Raw genomic sequence first — 27,991 nt, forward strand, 5'->3', positions numbered from 1 at the left:
CAGCAAATTTGAGCCGTTTTGTGAAAGAATGCTCTCGCCAAGGTGAAATCGATGCACTGTGAGCTGCGCCAGCACAGTCTGAATTTTCCAAAAGGTGCTTTCTGGGAAAGATTTGTCTGTTTGTACGAGTGCAAGCATTTGTTTGCAGATGTTTTTGTTGGAGGTGGGAAAACAAGGGCTTAAATGGTTACCGGGAAAAGAGGAGGGGTGCAAATCCATCCCTTTACTCCACCTACCCCACCCCATCCTCTATACTGCCTCCTTATTCTGCCTGGCCACAGACACTTGCCTTTTGTATGGAGGGAACCAGAGAAACAATCCACTCTCTCTGTTTGGAAAAAAAATACTTGCAAGAAAAAAAGAGACTGGGAGCTTCCAGGTGCTTTGCCCCCAGTTAAAAGCCCTGTAAGGAGGTCCTCTTCTTGCCTGGAGTCAGGAGAGCCACTGCCTCGTGAAGTTGAGCACCCTGCCTCTCACATTCTCCCTCTCCCTCTCTCTCTCTCTCTCTCTTTCTTTCTCTCTCCCTCCTACTTTCCACCCTGCGAGGGAACAGAGAATCAGAAGGTGCGTCTGAAATCTACTTGTATCCAGGCTGGAGACAGCACCACAAGGACTTTTTCCCCCTTTACTGCAACAAGCACATGGACTTAATTTTCACCAGAGACAGAAAAAAGAATACAAAGCAGACTGGCACCTGCCATTGAGAAGCAGAACTTTCTCTAGAGTTGTTCGTTCTTTCTTGCGAGTTTGTAAACAATATTTGACTGCGACCAAGTGCCAAGACATTGCCGAGACTTCCCTGCCTGCGGGGTCCCGTCACATCTTCTCAAGTAAATTCTCCAGAGATGACTGTCTGAAGAAGGGAACGCAGAAAAGAAGCCACCTGACCTGCAGAAGTTACCTGCCTGAGTAGTTGAGGTGAAGCAGAAGGGTGAGGTGAGTTCATATCTGAATCTTTCATTCTCCTTCCCCTCTGGGTCCAGGCATATGTCATCTCTGAAAATGTTTTTCATATCCTGTTGCTTCTCAGCAATTGAATCCAAATGCAAGACAGGGAGAGAGAGAGAAAAAGAGAGAGAGAGAGAAAGAGAGAGGAAAAACAGTTGGGTTCACATCTCAATCATGAGACCAACATAATTCTCAGCGCACGGCTACACACAATGCAGATTAACAGAATGTTTTAGTGCTCTACCCCCATTAATCTCTGCAAAATATGTGGCGCAGTTTTCTAAACAGAGCCATGTGGCTACCATTGCATTAATGCTGATGCTGCTTCTGTGTGCTTGTGGTTTGCGTGTGCTTGTGGCTGTATAGGATGTGTGGTTCAGGTAGTGTGGTAGGTCTCACAGCTGTTTTGGAGCTGGAGAGGGAGCGAGTTATATAACTGCTGCAGTCTTGCTCTCACTAACACCTGGGACTGTTTGGTCTGCACTCTGTTGTGCACCAGTGTCACCCACTTAAATGTAGCTCCGCCCACGGTGTTCTGAAGTCCATGCCCACTTTTCAGCTTCTGAAAGCATTTCATTTTGACCTGTCAGACATAGTCCACTTCAGAGGTTAAATGTCACGTAAAATCGGCTCTTTTGAAGTCAACGTGAAACCAAAATGAAATTATTATGAAAGTGTTGCATTTTGATCTGTCAGGTATAGTTCACTTCAGAGGTTAAAACAAATAGGACCCTATTTATTATTAGTAAAAGTAATAATAATGGCCGTTTATTAGGAGCCAATAGGTTTTTAATGGATAAAATCTTGCCATCCTTAATTTTTCTCTTTAAATGATCTAAAAAATATGTCCGATTATGTCGCAAAAGGCATTTCATGTTGACTTTAATTTTTTTTCAACATTTGATGTATCTTCGTCAGCTGTAGCTTCTCACCTCAGCAAGTTTTGTACATGATGTTTTGTCATAATAAGTTCTAAAAGAGCTTTTCCACACATAATCAACTACTGGACATGGCATGAGCTCTGTGCAGCAGTCTTAATTTCAGACCGAGAGCAAGAGAGGACTGTGAGAGAGAAGGGAATGTGCTTTCATAATACATTCTTCACCGAGAGCACTGGGGAATAGTATTCAATAATACTTTTTTCTCGTCTGAGTAGCAGGGCCCAGTCTGGAAAAGACGACATGCTCTCCTCTAAAAACATTTGGCGTCTCAACATGATGGCTTTCAGGAGGAGAAGCGGTTGAGGTCTGTGCGAACCTGTGTGTTGGTGCCGCTAGGGCTGCCACATTACACAAGCCTCCGACGTGATCTGAACCCCTGAGTGGAAAATAGAGGTTAGAGAAAATGTGTCCAAGACACTCCACAGATAAGGGGCCCATCATCCTCACACCCTTCTGATTCCTCCGTCTGGAAATGGTCCAATGCTTCTAGATGGGATGCTGTCTTCTGTGGTTAGTTCAGAGGACGGTAAAGTCAGCTCTGAAGTATGATGTGATTTTATGATGAATGTTTCTCATCTGGTCCTGTTATCAGGAGATGCAGCAGACAGCGTCCCACCTTTCTGACTGCTATTACAGCAAAGGCTTCAATCCACCAAACACCCCTCTTCTTCTCACACATACTTTGACCCTTCTCCCCCCATGCACATTTCTGTTAGGTAAAGCCAAGGAGATCTGTTATACCTGCTGAAAGCCATTTCTTTGCATTCACAGTTTATTTTTCATTTCGAAATCTGACATTTTGCACATGGGGCCGTAGACATTTTTCAGCCAGTCACCTGAGCAGTCAATGTCATGCTAGTAATCTCTCCTGGAGCAGCAGGAAAATGACATCATGACTAGTCAGTTCTAAGATTTTAAAGGGATAGTTCACCCTAAAATGAACATGAACATTTACTCATCTTTATGCTGTTCCAAACCTGTACATAAACAGAAAACATAAAATAAAATATTTTGAAGGATAATACAGCTGGTTTTTCGTTTGTTTTGTTTGTTTTTCATGCAATGAAAGTCAATGGGGTCCAAAACATAATTGGACTACTGTTATTTTAGCTTTATTTATATACTATTATACTGTAGTATTTAATAATATTTAGAATTAGCTTTTATGTTTTATTTTACATTTTCATTTAAATGTAAGTTTTTTAGTTATTTTATGTGATTTTTTTTATTTTTATCAGTTTTGTTTTAAACATTTCTGTTTAGCTTTAATTGATTATTTCCTGTTTTAGTATTTAGTAATTTTCAACTTTTCAACATTTTTATTTCAGTTATTTCCCAATAGTTCATGTCCTGTTATATTTTATTTCTAAATATTTAAATATATTTACATTTGTATATATTTTTTTTTTTTTGGGGGGGGGGTCCAGATGGTGTATTTATGGTATCTAACAGCAGGAGGAGCTGAAAGGATCATGCTGACCACTCAGTTTTTGACCGCTTGGGCAAAGAACACAAAGGCAAATACTTTGGCAGTGTGAAGCCTTAATGGGAGGCAACACTGTAACCATGGAAACCCACCTTTGGGATGGCCCAATAACTCTGCTGACTGCTTTTTATGATGTCGGTTGGCTCTGCCAGACTGGGCCTGATGAAATGCATTTCTTTCTTTATTACATTACATGAATCCAACTGACCTGACGGAGGCTTTTATATATGGACCATTCATAATCGGTGCACACTTATTGGTTGTGCTGGTCAGTAAGCCTTTGTCCATGCCCAACCATCTGCCTTGTTAATTGTAGGGCAATTTTCAGTCACCGAATCCTGTTTATAAGATCCAACGCAGACAATAAATACCATATTTCCCTGTGCTTTAGATTCTTTTATCTCAAGGTGGATGTAAATGTGTGCCCTAGAGAAGCCATATCTGAGAAGTAAAAAGAAGCAAAGCTTATCCAAACCATTATAGATGTCTCTTTTCATTCAGCTTGTAATGGCTTACTGCAGATTCAATTCCCATTTGAGTTTTTATTTTTTTTACTGTGCAACGGAGGAAAATGATACGAAATCCATTACACATGCTCAATCAGTGGGAGAGACTAGACAGAGAATCTGGCCCAGTGCAGACTGAGAAGCATATGGGAAATGTTGGACACACCAATAGGTTGAACTTTTACTTCGGGTTTATGAGAGGCGATGTCTTGTATGTTGGCCAGCGAACCCTCACCCAAGGTGAAGGAATAAATGTGTATAGGACAGAATTGAGTGTCAAACTTATGAAGCATGTGGATTGTCATGGCATTATGGAGAACCTTCTTCTCTTTTTACATTATTCATAAACCTACTGATTCTTGTTTGCCAACCAGGAAATGTATTCTTTCTCTGGCGAATATATATATATATATATATATATATATATATATATATATATATATATATATATATATATATATGTATGTATGGTGCCACTAGAGGGCAGAGTTTCTGACCTTTACTGTGCAACCACAAACCCTGCTACATGGGAATGTGAGGAACACACACAGGCTCACAGTCTGTGCCTCTGCTGCTGTGTGTACATCTGAGAACTTTTAGATGACAAAGTCCTCGTTTCTTTCTTTGTAAATTGTAATTGCACCTTAAATTGTACCTTAAAAATCCATTGGTAACATCTCACAATGAGGTTCTTATTAGTGATATCTTCAGTGTCTCATTTGGCTTGTTTTTCATGTTGCAAATTATCTGAAAATTCTTGAAACAAGCTTAATTTTATTTTTTTTCTTTGTTTTTTTTCTGAAGAACATTTCAATTTTTTTTTTGTTACCAAAAATGTTTCTCAATAGTTTCTTTTGTATTGTACAGAAGAAAGTCATACAGGTTTAGATCAACATAAAGTCAATTTGTAAATTTGTTAATTTATACATTTTATCTTGAATACAGGTGTATTTTATCATACTGCACTGGCACATTTTTTATCTTTGTTATACTTAAAATGTGTAAAATATCTGTAAGTGTTCTAAAACTAAATACACTTTTATTAAAGATACATTCTCTGATAATAAATCCTAAATTGATCTTGTTTTAAAGAATTTGTAGCTATTTTTACTGCAAAATAAAGCAAAAAATACTCATCAATAGGATTTTTTTGCACTGTATAAATTGACATTAATGTATTATGAACAACAGACAACAATGTTAGTTCATGATACCTAATGCATTATTAAAACTTCACAGTGTAATCAATGTGTCTATATTTTCCCTGCTTTGTTTGGCTTACTATGGTATCATACTCTGTTATTTTGAGCCCAATAATGTTGGCAGAAAGGTTCTTCTCATTAACCGCATAGTAACCTTCAAACCTCCTTTATTTGGTGTTCACTTTAAACAGGAAATGAAGGCGAATACCACTCATGCTCCAGGAAAAGCATATGCCTGACTGTGTTACGTTCCAGGAACTCACGCCCCCATCTCTCACCATTACCATTTGTTTCTAGATGTTTTTCGCTCACCAAGAGAGAGGAAAACCAGTTCTGTTCAATGGTGCTACAAGGCAAGCGGTGCATTCCTTTGAGGAACTGTGCTTTTCCCCAAAGTCTGTTTGATGGTGCTCTGCAGGCTTCGTTCCTTCCGCCCATTCTCCACTTAAGGTATGACAGACAAAAGAAAAACAGAGAATGAGGAATTACCCTCAAAGCTGTCGGAAACAGCACTTTGGCATAAGCCGACTCTGCAATCAGCAACATGCTTAGCCTGCTTCGCCGATTAGATGAGGGTGCGTGCCTTTGTGAGGGAGTGTGTGAACATCTCAGACCTTAGCGAAAAATGCCGCCGGTCGCTCAATCAAACATCCTGTTGCATGAGGCTTTGTTCCAGTGGGTTGTGCATGAATTGGTCTGGACAGGAAAAGGTGCAAATACATCCAGGAAAGGGGAGGTTATCTGTGAAGGCCAACGGGTTTATTCTGTGGGTGCTAGGGTGTGAAGATGTCAACTGTTTAATTGATTGAGTGGAAAGGTGTACTGCCCTGAACAGATGTGTCTGTTTTACTATTCTCAGTAGGACAAAATTGAACACATGCTTGCGGAAATTAACAGATTTAATTTAAGTCTGATGAATGCGGCACAGAATTGGGCTTAGACTCAGGGCTGATTTAAAATATCATAAATCACATACAGCTATGTGAATGCACTGAAAAAAAATAATTTTCTTAATCAGTGTTTTGTATCAGGATAAACTCTCTAAAAACTATTATTTATATATATATATATATATATATATATATATATATATATATATATATATATATATATATATTAAAGCTGCCAAACAATACATGTAAATATTTTCAAAATATATACTTATATATACACAGTACACACAGATATATTGTGTAAATAAAAACTTTTAATTTAATTGTGATTAATCATGATTAATTGTTCGACAACACTAATATATATATATATATATATATATATATATATATATATATATAGTAAATATTTCTAATCTAAGTTCATTTATTTATGTGAATATTCTGTGAAGAATATCTTGAAAACTAATGCCAGATATATATAAAGTATTAAGTATATTAATAAATTAGTAAATATTTAACATTTAAGTAAAATAATTTATATGAATATTATATATAGTATTGTATATACATATATCATTATATATGTAATGGATATTATTTGAGTGTGCTTGTAATTTAGAATATATATATATATATATATATATATATATATATATATATATATACATACATACATACATATATTTAAATAGATTTATGCTTAAGTCAAAACAACTTAGCAAGTAAAAACAATATTAAGCAAGATTCAGGTATTTTTATTGAAAAACAAGATATAATTAAACCTGTTTGCAGTCAATGCCTTGTGTTTGTTTGTTCTCCACAATGAAAAAGAAAAGAATAAAACAATAACCAGCATCTCTCCCCTCAAACTTTGTTACTTAAGCTATACTTTTGGCTTCCCAGTAATCTCACAGTTTTACTAAATTTCCCTTCAGGGATCAATAAAGTTGCTATCTGTCTTGTCTTTCATTTTCACATTCCCCTCTTCACTGCATTCCCTCATTTTCTTTCCCCTGGCTCTTGAAAATGCACTGGACGTGGATGAGATTTTCCATTCCGTTGGCAATAGAAGGAAATGGGGAAGCTTGGCAAGCAGCTGTTATTATTTTTCCTTTTGCACAGTATCAGCTCTTTCAGCAGCCTCTCTGTCATTCAGACCCAGCAAACATCTCCACAATCACAATCTGACGCTGTCTTATCAGACAGGACCAAGAGTCAGACAGTCAAGACATTTTCACACCAATACTGAACATTAGTTGCAACTGTCAATTGCAGACAACATTGTAAACAGAAACAGTATACTTTTACGGACCTATTTTCATCCAACATATATTTGTATTGTGTTATCGTCGCCAGCTATTGATTGCCATGGTTCTTCTGGACCTTAGTAGAAGTATTAGAATGAAAAGCTGACGAAAGAGTCTTAAGAAGAAAGTTTTGAGGCATGATTTTGCTCTTTTTGTGTTTATATATATATATATATATATATATATATGATTGACTTATTACTCATATACTGCAGTTTATTTGATGTTTGTGATGAAACAGTGGTTCATGGTTTGGCACACTGAAATCCGAAATGCCTTTGGTCACTCAATTCTGTGACTCAAAATATTATTTGGACACAAGGAAGGAAGGTAAAATCCCAAAAGCTTCACAGAGGACTTCAAAAAAAGCAAATACAACATATTTCTTTGGTTTTCTATGTTTTAATTTAGCAGCCAAAATAGCATATTTTTGCTTTGTGTTTTGCAGAATAAAACCTTTATTTTCGTGCATGATGTTCCTAAATCTTGCATTGCAAGCCACTGACAGAATATCGAAATAAGATTGTTTGGTTTAGTTCTACCTGCACAACCTAACCCAGCTGAATCATAATGGCACATCTGTTGACGGGCTTTAAGGCTCAGAGGGACTTGATTTCTTTTAATTGGATGCTGGTTGATTTTACCGGCTTTCTCATTAGTCTTGTTCAGCATCTGGGAGCCAAACTGATGAGGGACTCCAAGACTACAGGAAAGACACAGAACAGTGCCAGTTCCTCTCTGGGTCAAATCCTTAAAATAAAACCCCAGTTATAACTTTGTCTTTGTCCTCCCAGGCCAAGATTCTTTACCCTCTTTTCTCACATTAAGGGAAGGGTTGATGGATGGTGTGCAACAGCAGAGATGGGAATAAGGCTTCAGAGGTTATTTACTTCAGCTTAAGTCTTGGATAATATTTCTTTGCATGTGTTCCCAGTTTTTCCTCCGACGACTTCTAAGGGGAATTGAGAACACTACCGACAACAGTTCCAGTTGTTACCCTTGCACTTTTAAGTAAGATTCTTCCAGAAGTACATTAGAAACATTACCCATACTCATCTTCATCCAGCTTCCATCAGATCATTGTTATTTTAGAAATGATTTGTGGTTCTGTCATGGTGATTGTGTCTTTCAGTGCAGGTTGTTCATTTTATAAAGCTTATGTTAGACATACTGTATAGACAAATCCTTAAAAATATGTTTTCATTTGTTATGCAGTAAGCAAAGATGGACAGTAGGCATTGCACAGGGCCTTAAAGATAGAAACAACATGCATATAAAAAGTTTACTATTAAACAGTTTGGGGTTGGTTTTTAAAATAATTTCTTAAAGGGGGGGTGAAATGCTATTTCATGCATACTGAGTTTTTTACACTGTTAAAGAGTTGGATTCCCATGCTAAACATGGACAAAGTTTCAAAAATTAAGTTGTACGTTTGAGGGAGTATTTTTGTTCCAAAAATACCTCTTCTGGTTTGTCACAAGTTTCGGTAAGTTTTTTTTGAGTATGGGTCTGTGTGACGTTAGATGGAGCGGAATTTCCTTATATGGGTCCTGAGGGCACTTCTCCCGGAAGACCGCGCGCTCCCGTAGAGCAGAGCAGAGATATTCACTGATCAGAGCGAGAGACCGAATTGTCACAAAAGAAGTGTGTTTTTGGTTGCCAGGGCAAGACAACCCTGCACAGATTACCAAAAAAGAAAAAAAACAGCATTAAGGGACCAGTGGATGGAGTTTATTTTTACAGAGCATCAACGGAGTTGTGCAAGTGTTTTTGTTTGTTCCCTGCATTTCGAAGATGCTTGTTTTAAAAACAAGGCCCAGTTTGACGCCGGATTTGCGTATCGTTTATTTCTTAAGGATAATGCAGTCCCAACGAAAAAGGGTCACGATCGTGTGTTGGAACCGCAGGCGGTGAGTAAAACTGCTTCAAATATCTCTGTGTTGTTAACTTAGCTATCGGCGCGTAAGCACATCAAGTAAACAACATGCGATGTTGGCATCAAACTGCACTTTCCACATGTACAGCTTAAAAAAAAAAAAAAAAAAATCGTCATAAAGTGGAACTTAGTCATTTTCCAAAACCGCTAAGCAAATATATACAGTTTCAATACATACTACATAGAGACGTCCTGCTGTAGTCGTTGCTGCTGCTGCTCTTGTTCAATTTTAGCCTCGGGATCTGATTTTGGATCATAAATATACGCTGAATCTGACTGTTAGCCATGGTTTGTTTTGGATGATGTTTTTTTCCTCACGGTGTCACAGCTTCCAAACGCTCTCAACGCAAAAGCGTACTCGTGCTCGTGATTCTTTAGCTCCGCCCACACATCACGCCTCCAGCCGCTCGTGTTTTTCCAGGTAAACCGGACAAACTATCTTAGTCTTATAAAAATAATAAAACTAAAGACTTTTTGGAGTTATGAAGGATGCAGTACTACTCTATAGGTACTCAAGATTAACAGGATATTGAGTGAAAACGAGCATTTCACCCCCCCTTTAATGTTTTTTTTTTTTTCTTTTGTTTGATTTTGTTTTTGGAAATAAATCAATACTTTTAGTCAGCAAGGATGCAGTTGAATATAAAATTTGACAGTAAAGTATTTCTATTTCAAATGAATGCTATTCTTTTGAACTTTCTATTTGTTAAACAATCCTAAAAAAGGGGAACACAGTTTCCACAAATAACATATAAACAGTACAATGGTTTTCAACATTTACAGTTGCTCTCAGTAGCTTTGGTGCATTTCTCGCATCACTATTAACATTTGCACAACAGTTAATGCCGTTCTCAAAACAATTAGTGCAAACTGCAAAACCTAGTTGATAACCTGCAAAAGCGTGTCACTTGCTCAAAATGGATAGGTCATTATTCAAAAGCAAATATTCATGTCAATGAAAGTGCCTGTGTCATCAATATGAAAAGTCCTGACACCATTGTTTATGAACAAGATAGTTAAATGGCTTTGTCATTATCACAGTTTACTCTGTCAATGTTTTCCAATGCAAAAAAGTCAGATCTTGGTGACACTACCTGAAAATGCTCAAGACAGCACTATATACTATTTGCACAGCCATTTGAAAAAGTTACACATTACTGTATTTAGTGATGTAACTGAGTACAAGACACTGAATATGTATGTTTCACATTTTTATTGCATTCTTTTTGCAATTCTAATTTGTTCACAGCATTGTGCAAAAGAAAAAATACACCCTTATACAACAAACATAAACTCCCTTTGGGTAGAGCTGTGCACAACTGTAAACAATATTGCAGTACATATTGGAACTGAACATACAACATACATAGTACTGTAATCATTCATGCACATCCAGATGTCCTCTCTGTTTGGCCACAACATTTTATCTTCTGTACATCACAGCAAATATCATCTCTGGCAATGCAGGGAGGAAAGTATCTCCTCGTGTGGCAAATCCACCCTCTGCAGGACTCTGCTGTGATGTCATCACAAGCTGCATCCATGGCCGCTAGCAGGGCCATTTGGGTATGTGGATGTCGGTCATATACCTTCCACCTCCAGGAAGAGAAAAACTCCTCTAATTGGATTTAGGAATGGTGAGTAGGGAGGGAGATATGCCACCAGCATCCTATCATGTGCTGCAAACCACTGTCTGACGACATCTGAACATCTGAGTGGTGAAAATGCACATTATCCAAAACAACAACATGCTTGCTCAGATGGTCTCCAGTTAGACCCCTCTCATTCTCAGGGATTATGAAAAAAGAGTGTAAAGAGTGTCTAAAAAAATGTGTAAAATTTGCTTGATAGATTTTGACAACTAGTTCAACATTTTTGTACGTAATGACTCAACCAATGAAATGAGGACTATTAGTTTTATATGGAATGACTATTCAGCAAGTATAGTTAATTTTGACTGACATGACATAAGCAAATGATAATATTATAAAGTAGCAGAGAGTTGTATGAAAGCAATTGATGCATGTCCAAAAGCATTTGCAATTTGTTTGAAGGAATGAGAAACTGCTACTATGATGTGCACAAATTACTTAATGTTGTGGAGGTTGAATTAACTGTTGTGCAATGTAAATAGTGATGTGAGAAATGCACCAAAGCGACTGAGAAAAACTGTACTAATAAGACATTTTTCATGAGCAGCAAATCAGCATATTAGAATAATTTCTGAAGAATCATGTGACACTAATGCCTGCAGTAATGATGCTGAAAATTCAGCTTTTTCATCACAGGAATAAATTACATTTTAAAATATATTAAAATGGAAAACATCCATATTAAATTGTAATAATACTTTACAATAATATTATTTTAACCACCTTTTTTTAAAAAACAGTAAAAATGCGACAGACAGATCAATAGACAGACAGACAGATCTGACAGACCATTGACAGACAGACAGATTAACAGACAGAGAGACCATTGACAGACAGACAGAACGATCGACGGACAGACAAACAGACCAAACGACAGACAGACAGATAGACAGACAAACAGACCGATCGACAGACAAACAGATAGACAGACAGACAGACAAACCGATCGACAGACAGACAGATCAACAGACAGATCTGACAGACAGACAGATCAACAGACAGAGAGACCGATCGACAGACAGACAGACAGACAAACCGATCGACAGACAGACAGATCTGACAGACCATTGACAGACAGACAGATCAACAGACAGAGAGACCATTGACAGACAGACCGATCGACAGACAGAAAGATAGACAGACAGACAGACCGAACAACAGACAGACAGAGAGACAGATGGACAGAACAATCGACAGAAAGACAGACCGATTGATCGATCGACAGACAGATAGACAGACAGATGGACGGACCGAACGACAGATTGACCGATCAACAGACAAACAGACTGACCGATTGATCGATCGACAGACAGACAGACAGATGGACGGACCGATCAACAGATAGACCGATCAACAGACAAACAGACTGACCGATTGATCGATCGACAGACAGACAGACAGACAGACAGATGGACGGACCGATCGACAGACAGACAGACAGACCGATTGATCGATCGACAGACAGACAGACAGACAGACAGATGGACGGACCGATCGACAGACAGACAGACAGACCGATTGATCGATCGACAGACAGACAGACTGACTGATCGATCAACAGACAGACAGACCGATCGACAGACAGACAGACAGACCGATCGACAGACAGACAGACAGACAGAGAGATAAAGAGACAGACAGACAGACAGATCGATCGACAGACAGACAGACAGACCGATCGACAGACAGACAGACTGATCCACAGACAGACAGACCGATCCACAGAGAGACAGATGGACAGAACAATCGACAGACAGACAGACAGACAGACCGATCGACAGACAGACAGACAGACAGACAGATAGACAGACAGACAGACCGATCCACAGACATAGATAGATAGATAGATAGATAGATAGATAGATAGATAGATAGATAGATAGATAGATAGATAGATAGATAGATAGATAGATAGATAGATAGATAGATAGATAGATAGATAGATAGAACGGTTGCCGTAAAGTCTCATTACATGTTATCCTATCACATTCTGTTCCAGAAGTCCCACTTTCATACGCATCCAAAACACTAATAATTATAATTTTAAATTCCCCCTTCCCTCCACCTCATGCTTTACCATTGCCCAGTAAACTTTGCATCTCCGGGCAGTTTGGTGTGACAGAATGAAGGAAGAGCTTGACAAGCTGGCCAAAGATGAGAGCGCTTAAATGGGCCGTGCACCATCCAACTCCCAAGCACAACAGATCGCTTGTGTTCTCCCTTAACCACAGCAAGGAAGAGATTCATGTTAGCATGGAGAACTGGCTCCTGATGCAGCGCGGTTGACCTTTCACATATGCTAGCACTTGCTGAAGAAAGATGGAACATGTTGACTAAATAAGTTGGTCACTATGTTCCTCCAACCCTATAAAATGCCTTTAAAAAGTTTCAGAAAATCTAATCTAATCCAAATGTAATTTCTGAGCTGTTTATTTGAAGACTGATATTGCTCCAATCAGGTTGATGCTATTTTCAGTTTCTTCATTTAATTGCTTTGCGCTTAATGAGACTTACAACTGATTAGACACTCTGTCCTTGTTCTCTCTTTCCTTTCGTGTATATTTATCCATCAAAACCTTTGTTTTTTGCTGCTTTGCTAATGCAAACCAGAGCTTTTGTTAAATCTGTCTTGCCAATAAGCGACACTGTCGTACCTGATCCAAGTGTGGCTCACCAGCACTTCCAGCCCCATGAGCAGTTTTTTTTAATCCTTTATAGTGTATAAGGAAAAAACTTTCCCATGTGTTATGAGACTGTGTGATATTCATCTTCAAGTGGCTTGATGCCTGTGCAATAATTTAGCTAGAGTGGCTTTAGTGCTTTGATCAGCATGAGGTTTTAAAAGGTTTTTACAGAAACGCACAGGCTCGCTTTAGTTTTGCCTCTAGCTGGAGATTTTTTCCTGATTAAGGAGACCGTCCTACATGCAACCCTTGTTTCCTGCAATTTGTTTGTCTCGTCTCAGAATGTCCCGTGCCTTGCACCGGTTGTGCAATCAAGATCAGTGTGCTATTTGTCTAAATCTCAAAGGCCCACTTTCTTTCCTTCGTGTAAAAGGTACACTGTATCCCATTACCCCGGCTAAAGCTGCTGAAAATGCAGAGAGGAAAGGATTTGGGTTTGTCTCTCTCAGAGACGATCCATCCTCATTCACATCCTTTTGACATCCCTTTTTGAAGCTCCTGTTTGACCATAATTTGATTCAAGACATTTTGACTTGATTATAGGAGACATATACCTATAGAAGTTTGTTTCTATAAAAATAAATAAAGGCTATTTATTGTGAGGTGCAGTGGCATGTGAAAGTTTGGGAAACCCTTGCAGAATCTGTTAAAATGTGACTACAGTAATGTGGCAGTTCCTTCTATTCATTGAATAATTCTGAAAAAAAAAATGTATCATGCTTCACACACAAAAATATATATATTTATTAAGCAGCAAAAAATTCTCAACATTAAAAGCGGCATATTAGAATGACTTCTGAAGGATCATGTGACAATCACAAAGCTTTCTAGCCCCAAAATTGTGAATGTGAGAAAACAAAGTCTGTCAGATACAGTCACTGGTAGGAGGTGAGGTCTCAGTTTACTTTTTTATTATTATATTACTCTGATATAGAGATAGATTTCCATAAATCCCTTATATTTCTTCCCATTTCAAGTGTTTGTGTAAAGTGAGAGACCACCTGTTCCAAATAATTACAACAAGAGGATTTCTTCTGAACTTCCTGTCTGAGCCACATGTCTGGAAAAGCTGCTAACTCATGCCTGCTCAGAAGAAGGTCATCCTCAGCTTATCCACTCAGCTTGTGATGCCCGTTTTCTTCTCTGACAAACACGTAAATCTAAATGATGCCATGAAGTGAGTGAAAGTTCAGAAAACACCTTTCTGAATTATCTAAATCATGTTCAAGTATAAGTCCTTTTCGTTTTGTGCATTGTGTGTCTCTTTACCTGGTAATTACATTGGAAAACTAATCCTGACATCCAGATGTCATCATCATAACCTTGTTGAATCGATGAGAAATTAAACCAGGGGCGTTTTAAGTTCAAAGCAGCCTGTAGTACAAGCCATGACAAGACAAAGTCTGAGTTGTTCCTGTTATCCTGCTCTGAAATAAAGATCTTCCAAAGGCGCTTCCAGTCCTGTCCTTTTTGAAGATGACCCAACTCAAAAGACAATGCATGATTTCCTTTGGTCCAAACATAGTTATCCCTGTCACAGATTTATTTTCCTGGCATAGCTAGAAAGAGTCGAACTATTAAGCTTGTTTGAGTGGAGTGAAGTCTCTATGAACATGATCCGGCCTTCACAGGCTCATAACATTGCCAAGACTCCCTATGGGGTTTTTTATCTGATAGCCCAGTCGAAACAATACAAATTGTGACCCCTGAAGGACTAACCCACCTGCTTTAACCAAATGTAGGTGAATCTGGAGAAACAAAACCTGCAGAATCTGAGTTCTCCAATTGCACCGCGTGATCGAGTCCAAGTAGCAACTGCTAATCCGTTTACATTCAGCCGAGACTCAATAAGAGGATATTAAATCTGGAGGGTATTGTGTGGCAGTTCTTAAGCAACCAAACACACTTCCTGCATCCCATCATGCTCTGCAGAATAGAGTGCCACCGTATGCTTGGGCAATGCATTAGGCAGCTCGTATGAGTGTGGGGGTTTAAAAGTAATTGAATTAGGAATGTTTCTGTTTGCAAATAGCTGCATTGGTCACACTGTCCCACAGAGTCATTGCATAAATATCTCTATTAGGTATTTATAGAATCCAGATGAGCCCACAGAGGAATGTTTTCATTTAGCCTTATTATTAGTATCGCAGTGATGTACCAAAGTTGAATAACTCGTATTTACTTTTACCATTTAGAAGAGGCTTTTAGCCAAAGTGACTTAAGGAAAAGCACTATCAATTTATTTATTTTTTTATGTTGTATAAGCTTATAATATTATCATCCACAGGTGAGAGGTTTGCAGACATAGAGATGATCTGACCGGGACAAAATGCTCTTCATGAAATCCACTTTCCCTTCCAAAAACGTCTTTTTCAGATTCTTCACTGAAAAAGAAGCAAAAATTGGTTACGTGCCTTACTGCTGACTAAATAGTTTTGAATCCCATCAGACAAAACAGTACCTCTGCTGTCCTTCTACTGAAATACTGCTGCATAAAAATGATCATCAACTGGACTGCAAATGTTCTTCTGCGGTTTTAATGACCGTCTTGTGTCCTCTTAGGGCTGTACTGATGTAGTTCAGTAACCCAAACAAAGCCATGTGTTTCTGAAAAATACTGGAATTTAAGTCACCCTTCTACAAACTGCTCATATAACTACAGTCATAGAGACAAAATGAGGCTCGGGAAAATGTAAATCACATGCACAGGAAGTTGGGAATGGTTTGATTTAAAAACAAAGTGGATGTCAGTGGATTCCCACCTTTCATTTGGGATTGGGAGCCAGAGCCCTTTAAAGGGAATCCATGAGAACTACAAAATGAGAAAAAATACAAACTGTACTTTAACAGCATATCATTTATTAGTTTATTTAAGGAGAAATTATTTGTGAAACTATTTGTGTTGTATCTCTCTAGGGAGTTTTTCCATGCTATTGTCTCCTCTTACTAACTACATCTATGGCGAGTTTTTATAAAAGCTGCTTGGGAACACTTTTTTTCCATTATTAATTTTTATAATTTAAATGAATTGAAATTATTTCCTTTATATTCAGATGTCGGATAGATAAAAGCTTACATAAAGTAACTTAACTCAATAGAAAGTACATATTTTCCCTTAGAAAAAGTTTTGATGATACATATTGTATTTCATACAATGATATTTAATTTTGGAAAAAACATGTCTATATATCATTTTTTTCACGTGGTGTATGGGTCTTTATATATAAAAACATTATATGTTTTTATATATAACGGGATCATCATATTGGGGGTCCTTGGCATTAATAAGTTTAAAAACTCTGCGCTAGTGAACTAAGCAGCTCGATGAGGCTGCTAGAGTACATTTATAGTGAATTATTCATCTTTGGGGGAGATATGGGGGATGAGAGTGATTTTGGCATTTAGCATGGAAATAGATCCTGAACCATGATGCCCACAGACACTAGTACAATCATCTCTCGTCTGCCTCTCTCTCACTTTCCCATCACAGACTCTCACACAAATCATTAAAATAGCATTTTAAGCACTAGTTAAGTCATTCCAGCAGAAACCACAGTCTCCTTATTAGGCAGCCTGCGATTCAGCAAACGGCACCCAGCACGAGAAAAAGAATTTGGAAAAGCAAAGAAAGAGTTAGACTGTGTTTGTTTTCTTGTCTGTCCTTTGTGTCTATTTCCTGTCGGTTTTGCGAAGGCGTTGGATGTCGTTGTCTAGATTTAGGGATTTAGTCTGCGTAGGAGGGTGTGAAAAGTTCATACTTTCCCCATTCTTAAAAATGCCGTCTTTATTGCCTTTTTTCCCTTAGGGAACACTTATATGCTGTATCACTAACATAATTTTTCCCCAATTTTTTATTTTATTTTTTTCTTGCAGAAACGATAAAACTGCATGGAGGAGTCTTGTCTAGACCAGGCAAGTTTTTCAAGTGGGGTTCATCTGCTTGATTCATGGCCTCAAAGTCTCCTCCAAACCCTGTAACAACACACACTTGTAGAGGCGAACATTCCAGCACTATTATTTTTGCATTATATTCCTATTGCTTGACAGACAGAGGCAGTTATCTGCTCCATTAGCTCCACACGCCATACAAATCAGCCTACTATTCCTGAGGTTTCATTACATTTTGCAGTGTTTATACATTAGCAGGTATCTCATTTTCTATTGATAACACACTTCATCTTTGTCTATCATATCCTTTCTGAAAGGACCACCTTAAGGCCTTGATATACTCATTCCAAAATTCTTTTTTGCTGTTTGCTAAGAGGTAAAAAAGAAGTAACAGCAGAAAACTGTTATGAAACATCCTGACATCTAAACCTAGATAGCTTTAACGCATTAAAGGGTTAGTTCACCCAAAAATGAAAATTCTTTCATTAAAAAGATGGTTCACATTGAAATAAAATTTTGGTATGTTTTAGCTTACCTCAAAGGCATCCAAGATGAAGGTGTCTTTGTTTCCGCAGTAGTTTCAATTTTTATATTTTTAGTTCAAATCATTCTTGTCTTTCACTCATATAATGAGGCCTATGGTCACCACCTCAAAGAGCATGTACAGATGAGTCCAAATTAAACAATTTCCCATCGTAAGTACACATTGATGGTCTAAGACACGAAACGAGCGGTTTGTGTAAGAAAACGAACAGTATTTATGTAGTTTTTACCTCTTGCACACAACCACGTCCAACTGATCTGAGGGCGCGTGTGCTTCCTGTTGTGTGACGCGTGAGCATGTTTTGGCTTAGTCTGCGCAAGCGCCTGAAGTGATCTCTCGCGCATGTACATCACTCATTGTTTACTGTTTACCACACAATAACACTCTGCACTGAAATATAATGCAGTAATTGTAATTATTTGGTTTATAATGCACCCTATAATCGTTGCGATAATAATACAAATATAACAGATTACTCACTCTATTGACAGCGTGCCTTTAGATCCCTCTGGCATTGGACGTCGCCTCCAGTTTATATGTGGCGAAATAAACACAACGTGCAAAACGCTGCGGCTCAACAGCGGAGTAAACTCAGGAACTTCAGTCAGGGAGGTGTGCGATGCGATACTGTCAATGTCCTCGTCGTTGTCTTGTAGTTGTGGCATTGCTATGTTCCATTCGTGACAACATATGCTCTCCACTTCTGTTGGCATCTCACACCACCAATTTTGAAGAGATCTCTGTCTCTCTGAGGCTTGAAGACATGCTGGTGCAGCGGATGCTTCCTCCATCGCTTTGAGTTCTTGATCTGTGTAACAGTATTCTGGTTAAAATAAATATGGCTGTGAAAAATAATCAACGTTGTCTGTTGATATATACCGAAATCGTCTTCCATTGCGATGTCCTGTATGTCTAAATATGTTTAGATTTTCACAGTGAAAGGTAACACCTCCAAAATCTCTGTGTAAACAATGAGTGACGTTCATGCGCGAGAGATCACTTCCGCCGCTTGCGCAGCAATCTTCCCAATCTGAGGGAAGCACGCGCGCCCTCAGATCACTTGGGCGTGTTTGTGTATAAGAGGTAAAAACTAAAATTTGGACTTCTCTGTGCATGCTTTTTGAGGTGGTGACCGTAGACCTCATTATATGAGTGACAGATAAGAATGGTTTGACCTAAAAATATCAAAATTGAAAATACTGCGATAACAAAGACACCTACATCTTGGATGCCTTTGAGGTCAGCTAAAACATACCAACATTTAGTTTCAAAGTGAACTATCCCTTTAATTACTCACTCTCATGTCGTTCCAAACCAATAAGACCTTCATAACACAAATTAAGATATTTTTGATGAAATCCAAGTGAGAATTTGCATTTTCAGGTGGACTATCCCTTTAAAAATAAAACAATGTCAGTGCCACTTTCAATTAGAAATACAATACTTCAAATGCTACTATAAAGCAGCTTTTCAGCATGTTCATGTTTTTAATCATGCTTGACCTTGACGGCCTGAATACAAGAAATGAACTGGAGATGATTTCCACATTAAAGAAGGCAGAGCCCCAGAGCACACCTACCTATTACGTATTCGCCACAGATCAATGGTAGTTCATAGGCGTTTACCAGCTGGAGCACATTTTTCCAGCAAGTTTACTTTGGCAAGCTGTTTTGAACTCCTGAAACAAACAAACTTCATTTTGGCCTGATTTTGTTCAAAATAATGTCACGCCAGTCTGTTCTTCAATTTTGCTTGATCTAGCATAACCATACTGTTAAGCCTTAAGTATTACTTTCTTTCTGTGGAGAAAAACAAAAATATCATTTGAAGAATGCCTTAGTGTTTTATTTTCCATACAATGAAAGTCAGTGGAATTTGATGTTGCATTGGATCCTTTTGTCTTTCACTACAGTATAAAGATAAAACTTTCTGTCTGTCTGTATTTTCTTTCCTTTTTTTCTAAACTGATGCTTTAAGACTTTACACCTACCGTTCTAATATCCAAAACACAATATATGCAGTAGAAATCAAACACTTTTCCATGAATATCCCTTGCTTTGCTACAAAATGTTATGTGGTATGCAGTTCTGTAGCCATTGTCCTCAATGAGGTGTCACCCTAACATCTGCCCCATAGATTAGCGCACACATGCAGCAGTCTGCTTTACTTTGATATATTATGTCTTAGCATGGAGGCTCCTAAGTCTGCGTCTCAATAGTAGGTTTGTCGAGCTCCAGGGTGTCTATGGATACATGCCCAGTCTGAAAAGATCTACAAAGCCAAACGAGAGGACCAAAGAACCCTTGTCTTGTCCAAAAAAGGGGCATGAATCCAACAGGGATTAAAACGGCATTCCTCTGCCACCCCACAGAAGCCACAAAATGGTGGTTGCATGGAGTGAATTGGAATGCCTCGTCCATGACTTGACTATTGGCTTTGCTTCAGAGACTGAACATAGCAGTCACTAAAAAATTGCTTATAACCATTAAGCTCTCTGTGATTGGAGCCATTTCAGTTCATATGATCTTTCATGAGCTTTAAAGCAGGGAATGGTGTTATTTAGTGTGATATTTTTATCTTCAGGCCACAGATTGTTAAAACAGGAAGAAGAATATTAGATGGCTGTGCTTAGATTTATAATTCATTTGCCTACTGACAACCCTTTTTACTCTTGTGCCATTTGAAAGTAAGTCTTTGTGGTGTAAAAGGCTGTTTTCTGCCATTATGTTCATTTGAAGCAAATGGTCAATTTGCTATAAAACTGCTAATTTGTCAGATGCTATTTCATTTCATTAATTCTTCTCCCATCTGTGTGTAAAAACGGATTGCGCCATATTCAGTGGCAAGGAGTGGTTTTCTCATAGCTTTTCCCCTCTGTGGCTGTGGTCCATTGATTTTAGCCCCCTTTCCCTAAACCTAAGTAAACACATTCCTTTCCAAACCATACTAAAGAGCAGAGCTCTTGGTCAGCAACTCGTGAATGATTAGAGAAAGGGCTGTTTGGGTAATTTGCATGTGCTTTACTTTGTGTCACGAAGAGCTCGTTTACAGGCTGTGGTGTTGACTTCAGCCAATTAATTATCCTTGGACTTAATGGGGTGGCACGTTCTCACCTTCTGCTTTGTTTCATGTATTTGAATCCATGAGACATGCATTGCACTGTACATAACACTGTATTTTTCTGCTCTCTGTTAGTACATACATTCATATCATTGCCAAATGTTCTTACGCACATTCTCTCCGTTTGCAGTCATTTCAGGTTTTTGTCTACAGATGTGGATCTTAAACGAACAGGTCACTTCATCAATTCAATCATTTACTCTCATTGATTTACTCTCACAACCTGCACCTTTTATTTTCTTCTATGACAGATCTTCTTTTATGATGTTTAACAGATTTCTAAAAATAACAATTCTAATATACAGAAGAATTTGTATATAAATATTGATCGTTTCCATTCTGAGTAAATAAATCTGTTAATATAAATGGTGTAAATGCAGCCTTGGTGCCCTACAAAAGCTTTTAAAAAATCTTATCAGCACAAAACCTTTTAATGATCGTCTAAGTGTTGGTATATTTTTGATATATGACATTCCTACATATTGCATTAATGCTTGCATTAATGTGTTTTATGTACAAATATGAATGATGAATGAGAGCAGACTGAATTCAATCTCACAGAGGCTGTTTGGGAAGGTTATGTGTGTTTTTTTTTTCACCTCTATGTTTCAGTCCACATCAAGGGCTTTTCTATAGCTGTTGTGCAGCACTGATAAACAATGGGTCGTCTATTTAATGGAGCTCCAGCAGTGCCCACCCAGGCTTCTAAAGGAATGTGCCACTGTTCATAACAGATGCCAGAGACCCCAGTGGTGCAGTATTCAGCATTACAAACCCAGAATTCAAGTATCCAAATGAATAGTTTGGAAAAGTGGTCATCCAGAATAATTGTCCTGAAATGTAGCAGAAACTTATCTAACCATTTATGGCTCACTAATCAAAGCCACAAAGTAAAGCCCCTGATATGGTGAGGACAACGGACTTTATCAACTGTATTTCGCTCTATAGGCACCTGCTGTCAGGGTGAGCATGAGGGTGACCCCAGTGCTGGTCCACAGATGAATGAAAAGAGAAAGAGAAAGAAGGAATGTGTGCAAGGAATTTTAAAAGAGTTCCTCTTTTGTTGCATCTCTGAGACTAATGGCCACTCCTTACAAAGCAACCATCTGAGTAAAGTGTTCAATCAAAAATGAGAAGCAAGAAAGGGAATGATTGAGAGAAGGTCTGTACCACGGCTCATACCAAGATGCAGGCTTGTAGTTTGGCAGGGGCCGAGGATTTCCATTAAATAGCAGGTTTCAGAAAACAAGATAATTGTTCTAGCAGAACTGACCCCCTGTCACCTATTACTCATCCCATCTTTCTCCTCAACTCTTTCACTCTACTCTCTACTCTCCTATATGTGGTCTGTCTCTCCTCCTCCAAATCAGAGAGCTGCAAGAGAGGTCATTTTCACACCTTAATAAATAAATACAACAGACTTCCCAGCATAAAGTGTCATTCACAGTTTAAAAAGTCCTGGAATGTGTACTATTTATCCTAATATTTATATCTATATTAAACCATTTTCATGGTGAGTATGTTGCACATATTTGCATTAAAGAAACATGTTTGGATCAGTTTGTCCAACATTTAGAAGATTCTGAAACATTTACAATTGACATTTACAAAAGTGCTGAAAATAATGTGTTTTAGATGGATATTCTTGGTCATTGTTTGGCACAATAAGGTCGAATTGTTGTTGAAAAAAGGTAGAAAAGACTCTCTAAACTGGCTTCTTAATGTTCCTAGTCATTTGTTTAGTCTGGATTCCTGATAGCTAGTCCAACAAGCATAAAAGTTGCAATTTACATTGACTTGAAATAGTTTATGCAAGATATTTGCCAGATTTGCGTCTCTACCTGAACATGCTATTACTTGGTTCCAATCGCAGAGGTCTTTCTTTAGCTTACATTGGAATATATTGTGTCATCTATGATGAAAACAGGCCATGCCTCGGAAACCATTAAACCAGTGATACACAGTCTTTTGAAGTGAATAAGGCTGATAATAATCTCATTAATAGTGACTGGCCTGCACATTCTAGGGCAGTCTGCCTCAACCCGGAGTTGCACAACAACCATCATTCATCCCTCCCCTGAGAGGTCTGCTTTGGCTGGAGCTTTTATTTGGGTGGAAACGTGTCTATGGCATTTTATCTTCTGGCTTATCAACTGTTGCTCTGCAGAGATAGGAGCTCAAATTATTATTAGGCTCCTCAGACTGCGGTTGAAGGGAGGAAGATGTAAGGAAGAGGAAGGAGGCTGTTCAAGGGAATTTAAGAGGAGCTGAACTGTGTAAGACTGAGCAGTTTTTGACATGAGGAGTGAAGGCTTGATTTGTTTTTAATTGGCTGTGCGGTGTCGGCATTGAGTAACGGCGGTGCGTTTATGGCCTCATTATTTTAAAGCTCCTGTCTACATGAAGTGAAAACCAAATGGAGCTGTTCTGTGTGAGAGGAGGAATCCAGACCACTTTACCGGGTATAAAACAGTGGCTGACACCACAAGTGCTAAAGAAAAGGTGTCATTAAGCCATTAGTGTCAGAGAACAGCCAAGCAGAACCTAGTATTTGGAACAGATGTCTTTAAACCATTTTAGTACTGATCATGGATCAGTGACAAATAATTATGCCCCAAATGAAGTAAAAAGTAATAACATATTTTCCATGTGAGTGTGCACTAATGTGCACTAATAAACACTAATGTGAAGTAATTTCTAAGTAAAAAATTAAATAAATAAAATAAAATTGTAAAGTAAAAAAGTAATGCATTAGTAATGCTTAAGTATTTTCACACTGTAAGTTTTTACTGATTTATTTTATTAAACTTTATTCTAGACAGCTGTGTCACCCTGACATTGTTTTCCTTATTCTCCCTCAAAAATGTATTTTAATTCAAACATTTTAAGTACAGAGTTGCACAAGATGACACTGTAAAAGTTTTTTTTTTTTTTTTTTTTGACAGTTGTATCACTCACACAAAAATATTTAAATAAACTTGAATTCAAAAATGTAAAACATGCTCATCACTGATGACATCATAAATCGTTTTTAAAGAGTTGCACCAGACAACATTTTACAGCCTGGTTTTTATTTTCAGGGTTGTATGACCCTGACATTTTTACTTTATGCTCCCAAAATCATCTAAATTCATTCAAATTCAAAAATTAAAAGCAGGCTGATAATAGATGTGTATTCAAATTGTTGTATTTTTTACAGTATTTTTTTAAACAAAAAAAAAACATTACATCTTTATCTGATTTATTTTATTTTATTTTAAAAGAACTACCTTTAATTGGTTTACAAATGATTAAACTGTAAAAATGTAAAGATTTCTCATTTATGTGTGTGGTGGTCCTTAATACTTGCCCTCAATCATCCTGTTTTTAACAGTGTTACTATGGAGAGCCTCCTCAGTGCTAGCCGACCTTCTGACCTCTATAAGTGCTTTGTATAGTCCCATTTCCCAGGTCAGATTATGTCAACAAGTGCGTCCAGTGGGTGGTGAGCTGTTGTGATGGTCTGATGCTGACAGGTGTTTTATTCACTGAGAGCTGGGGAATGATATATACATCTACAGTGAAGAACAGGCCCAATAATGTATAAAAAATGAGCTCCTCTCCAGCACTCAGAATGTTATAGGTCACATTCCTCTGACCTTCACAAGCTCGTAAAACTCACAGTTCTCAGAGATGTTTCCAGAGAATACAGTATGGCGGGAAATACACTTGCATAAATAGACCACATATGTAATGTATATATCATAAAGGAATTTCATTTGCAGTTCTTTTATCAGTGGCATAATGCTTTTCTTTATGTGGATCCATTATTATTATTATTTTAAATACACTTAAAAAAGCAGTTCATACATACAGTAACTTGAATACACCTCTTCTATAATAAGCATGTTTTTAATCTGTTAATTAAATTTGGATTAAAATATATTAATGCCTCATATCAAATCAAAGAGGGAAATTCTGGAAATGCAAGAGGGGGCAGAAGTTGTCAGAGGTATTATTTAGCTGTAAGATCAAACAAAATGGCTTTCATGTTGCTGCCCACAGTCAGTAAAACAGGCTTGTTTTTCTCACACAGAGCCTGCACTTTGTCAGCTGTGCTCCACGGTTTCTCTTTTTCTTCCTTCTGTTTCTTTGTTTAAAAACAGACATGCTTTTTTGCTCCTAAATGGACGCCAAATGAACTACTTCAACAAGCTTTTTGAGTTGAAACAGTACACATACTGTCCTGTCTTCTGTCCGGTTACCTTTAGTCATAACTGGCTACTGCTACTCTCACAGGACACATTTAAAACAGACCACATGTGCCCCTTTTCCAGGATGCTGGTGCCCAATCAGGAACAATTCTATTTTTCAGTGTCTCCACCGAATCCGGCCCAGGAAAAATTGGCTCTGCTTCAGAGTTTTTGCATTCCCCATTGAAATCAATGAATATTTATAGAAGCGCTTGATGTGTTGATGCAAGACACATTCATTTTACAGCACAGCAGCCAGACGATAAATCTCCCCCATCTGTCCAAAATAAAATGTCATATTTAGAAATATCCCCTATTTGATGTTTATAAATGATTAAATGTGCTCCCCAAATTCAGACGTCATGTTTTAAATGTCAATAAGGTTATGTAGTAATGTAGTCACTTACAGCATAACCAAGTACAATCAATATTTCCATGGAAAACCAGGTATCTGTCATGTGAAGCGTCTCCAGTCTGCTTAGTCTTTCTAAACGTCGCCTTTACTGGAGACCCAGGAAGTCAGCAGAAGTGGAACATGGCACAAAGTGTTATTTAAAGCCATTAAAGAGCAGGTTTGTAGGCCAGCACTATTCGCTCCAGGTTGCTGACATAGGTGAGTCATATTACGGGAAGGGTATGAGGGTCTGCCCATATGATTTACCGCACAATGCTGGCTGATTTTGGTCACTCAGATCACTCTTCACATCATTGCCATATAGCTATTTACACAAACAACATGTAGAGAAACCTGATAAATATGACATTCCACACTATATTAATTCTCTTCTCCACTGTAACAGTCTAAACAGTATGTCTTTATGACTTAAAAAGCTGTGTTTGCCCACATTTTTCTGTCACCCTCTAGTAAGTAATGAGTTCTCGAGTGCAGTCTACATAACCCAGGTGCATTGCTAGACTTCCAGACTTCTGTTCAAATCAATGTGGATGCATTTACGGTCCTAATTGAGCCAACGGTCAGAGTTTTGCTCCCTGTACTTGTTAGTACGATACGATCTGATTCGTTGGAAGCGTTCTCCTCCGGTCAGCAGGCACTTCTTTGTTTCCCCTCAACATTTGGATATTTAGTGCATGAATAATCAGACAGTCATTACGTCTAGCCGGGCCACACAAGACACACAAGCCCTTTTATATGGTTTGGCATCATAGCAAAAATGCAGTCAAACAGGTGGAAATGAGCTCTTGGAGGTGTAATTGTCTGGGTTAAGTCCACCTATCCATTTTTTTGTTGTTTTGTTTGGTTTTTCAGTGGGGTTTGGGAGAGCCCCAGATCTTTAAACAGCCCATTAGCTGTAAATTTGCTTGAATTCCGGTCTGTTTACGACTGGAACAGATGTGAAAATCATTTCACGTCTGCCTTCCTCAAATTAAATAGCATTTATGAGTTATGTGGTAATTAGAAACGAGCGTTTCTCACCTTCTCTGGCAGGCTTTGCCTCTCTATGCACTTTAATAACAATGGTCTGGTATTACATCGTAACTCACTTAACGCTCAGGATGTCAGACTTGTGACTCGAATCATATCATGTTGTGACATTCCCGCTCCATATCTCATCCACAGTGAATGACACGAATTCCTTGTTATGAGTTACTGCTGAAATGATCCACCGCCAATGTTAAAGTGTCTCCAGGCTTATTTAGTCATTCATTCCCTCATTAGGTGGAGGCAGAAGTGGACCTCGCCACAGAGGAGGGGCAGGAAACGAAGATGGGAAGGTTGTGAGAAAATAGGAGGACAGGATGCGGATGAAAGTATGGGTGGAAGTATTGCGTTAACCCCTCCTGTCCGACTCCAGGCCTGGCTTAGATTTATGCCTCTCCTTCCTCTTTCCCCTCCATCTTTTCTCATATTCACGCTTTAGGCACATCTGGTGTTCAGTGCATGATAGTGAAGGGAAAAACCTGCTCCCTCTCTCCTTCCTCCAGCTGTAGAGCAGGAACAAGGTCTTATTTTGTATGTACTTACCAATAGAGACTTTGATTGTCAGTAATGAGGCCTCTGCTCATGGTTCAGTGGCAATGTACAACTTCTTGCCTCGTCATGTTTGTTTTTCCTTCTGAAATCTGTAAGGTCTGATTATTCATCTGGGGGTTGTTCGGGGCTCTTGGCTAATCGCTATGTCTCGCTCTTGAGAGAAACCCACACAGAAATGTGCTGCCAATGGCGCTGCTGTTATCTTGCAGTCTGAGAAATTGTCTAAAAAAGGTAAATATTGTGTTTGTAGTTAAATATGCAGGCTGTCCAATGCAACATTAAATATCAGTTATGTCTCCGGTAATAGATTTCAGAGGCTCTTAGTTGAATGTTATTGCTATTCCACTTATCCAGCTTTTTTGTTGAAACCTGAGGCATTAAAGGCATAGTTCACCAAAAAAAAATTATTCTGTCATCATTTACTCAAAATCCTAGGTTTTTATGACTTTCTTCTTTCAGACAAATACAATCAGAGTTATAGTTAAAAATATCCTGGCTCTTCCAAGCTTGATAATGGCATTGAATGTATGTTGATATTTTAAAGCCCAATAAAGTCCATCCATCCATCATAAAAAGTACTCCATATGGTTCCGGGGGGTGAATAAGTGTTTGTGTAAGAAAAAATATAAATATTTAAAACTTTATAAACTATAATC

At 38.2% G+C, this 27,991-nt stretch overlaps 1 protein-coding gene across 3 annotated transcripts in view; it reads left to right on the forward strand.

Annotated features, from left to right (window-relative positions):
* Positions 1 to 276: 276 nt before the first annotated feature.
* The window catches only part of col8a2 (collagen, type VIII, alpha 2), a 54,334-nt gene continuing 26,619 nt past the window's right edge, over positions 277 to 27,991 (forward strand). For 2 of the 3 annotated variants that reach the window (XM_026288869.1, XM_026288868.1), the window contains exon 1: positions 277 to 936. The gene's annotated coding sequence lies outside the window, so the exon portion shown is untranslated. The remainder of the gene's footprint in view (positions 937 to 27,991) is intronic. The other variant, XM_026288870.1, reaches the window with a different exon arrangement.

This window comes from Carassius auratus, chromosome 19, assembly GCF_003368295.1.
Source record: "Carassius auratus strain Wakin chromosome 19, ASM336829v1, whole genome shotgun sequence".
In the NCBI taxonomy this organism is placed as follows: Eukaryota; Metazoa; Chordata; class Actinopteri; order Cypriniformes; family Cyprinidae; genus Carassius; species Carassius auratus.